This window comes from Symphodus melops (assembly GCF_947650265.1).
Source record: "Symphodus melops genome assembly, contig: scaffold_324, whole genome shotgun sequence".
NCBI classification, from domain to species: Eukaryota; Metazoa; Chordata; class Actinopteri; order Labriformes; family Labridae; genus Symphodus; species Symphodus melops.
This window is the reverse complement of record NW_027636756.1, coordinates 1-2,500: the sequence shown is the minus strand read 5'-3', so window position 1 is coordinate 2,500 and position 2,500 is coordinate 1.

The following is a 2,500-nucleotide window of genomic DNA, read 5'->3' as shown; positions in this document are numbered from 1 at the left end:
CACCTCCTGAAGCCCCGCCTCCACCATCACTCATCATACAACCACCTCCAGAAGCCCCGCCTCCACCATCAGACTCATCCTACAACCACCTGCTGAAGCCCCGCCTCCACCATCAGACTCATCCAACAACCACCTGCTGAAGCCCCGCCTCCACCATCAGACTCATCCTACAACCACCTGCTGAAGCCCCGCCTCCACCTTGTATTTAACCCTAATTAGTCTCATTGACATCCAGCAGGTGTTTTTCCTGGAGACGCTGGTCACAGCACACGGAGGACGTCCTGATGTCTTCCATCTGTTGTGTCTTTGGCTGATTTATGAGGTCGGGGTCCAGCTGGTCATCAGGAGAAACGGCGTGGATGAAGAACAGACAGATTCTCTCAGAGACACTTGCTCCCAGAAATGCCATTAAATGTCAGCACACGCACGCTCGCTCTCAGCACGGCGAGGTCGCTCTCAGCACGGCGAGGTCGCACAAAGGAAGATCAGAGGCGGAGTCAGCTTGTTTTTAAAGGACATTCACAGAGGATATGATGGGGAACAGTGAGGAGGAAGTCCTCACCTCGCCGTGACCACGAGGCCAGGAAGTGACCAGAGGGGCCTACAGGAAGTGACCAGAGGGGCTGACAGGAAGTGACCAGAGGGGCCTACAGGAAGTGATCAGAGGGGCCTACAGGAAGTGATCAGAGGGGCCTACAGGAAGTGATCAGAGGGGCCTACAGGAAGTGACCAGAGGGGCCTACAGGAAGTGACCAGAGGGGCTGACAGGAAGTGACCAGAGGGGCCTACAGGAAGTGACCACACACACACACACACACACACACACACACACACACACACACACACACACACACACACACACACACACACACACACACACACACACACACAGACGCCATGTTTGTGACTTCAGTAACGTGTGACGGCAGATTGACCTCCATCAGGAGATGACAGGAAGCTCTTTTACTCCCTCTAGTGGTCGAACTCTTGAACTGTTCAGACAAAGTTACAATGAGGGGAAGGAATATATAATCCTGTTTACTCTGTTTAAATCAGCTGGAGAGAGAGAATATAAAATCCATTATTATTATTTAACCCTTTGTTAAACCCTTTATTATTATTATTATTATTATTTAACCCTTTGTTAAACCCATTATTATTATTATTATTATTATTTAACCCTTTGTTAAACCCTTTATTATTATTATTATTATTATTTAACCCTTTGTTAAACCCATTATTATTATTATTTAACCCTTTGTTAAACCCATTATTATTATTATTATTATTATTATTGTTATTTAACCCTTTGTTAAACCCATTATTATTATTATTATTATTATTATTATTTAACCCTTTGTTAAACCCATTATTATTATTATTTAACCCTTTGTTAAACCCATTATTATTATTATTTAACCCTTTGTTAAACCCATTATTATTATTATTTAACCCTTTGTTAAACCTATTATTATTATTATTATTGTTATTTAACCCTTTGTTAAACCCATTATTATTATTTAACTCTTTGTTAAACACTTTATTATTATTTAACTCTTTGTTAAACCCATTATTATTATTATTATTGTTATTTAACCCTTTGTTAAACCCATTATTATTATTTAACTCTTTGTTAAACCCATTATTATTATTATTTAACCCATTGTTAAGCCCATTATTATTATTATTTAACCCATTGTTTATTGTTTATTGTTTATTTAAAAGGATCCCCATTAGCTGACGCCAAGACGACAGCTAGTCTTCCTGGGGTCCAGCCTTGACATACAAAAAACATCAACAACAACAACACTTAGGCTATTAAAAATAAAGATAAAAACAATGAGATATAGAAAAGCAACATACATTTTCCTTGTGACATAACACAACCTTTCTCAATCAATAATCAAGATGGTATTATGGCTTTAAGAACAAATGCAATCTTAGTCTCTTTTTAAAACCAGTTTTTCCCTTGATATTACGAATCTCAACTGGAAGATTGTTCCAAAGCCCAGTTGACCTGTAGGATACAGTTCTCTTCATAGCATTAGACTCAGGTAGAGGTAAAGTGATCTGTCGACTATTTGCCCCTCTTGTGTAATGTGAATGTGTATCTGAGCAGTAAAATATATTATCATAAAGAAATGTAGGAGTTTGAGTATTGATCATTCTGTGAAGGTATATTAATAAATTAGCAGATAGTCTATGCTTGACCATCAGCCAAGCAAGACGTTCATGCATTTCTACAGTGCTGGTTCTTGCAGAACAACCAAGAACCAGTCTTGCAGCCTTGTTTTGAGCAACTTGCAATTTATATAGAAGAGAGTTCGATGCAGCTGCCCATAAACTGAACAGTAATCTAAATGACATAAAACCAAAGTACGAACAACACGACTAAGCAACTGTGAGTTGAGAAACGGTGCACATTTACGTGTTATAGCAACAGCTCTACCCATTTTGTCAACAACTTTGTTGATGTGATCAGACCACGACAATGTGCAGT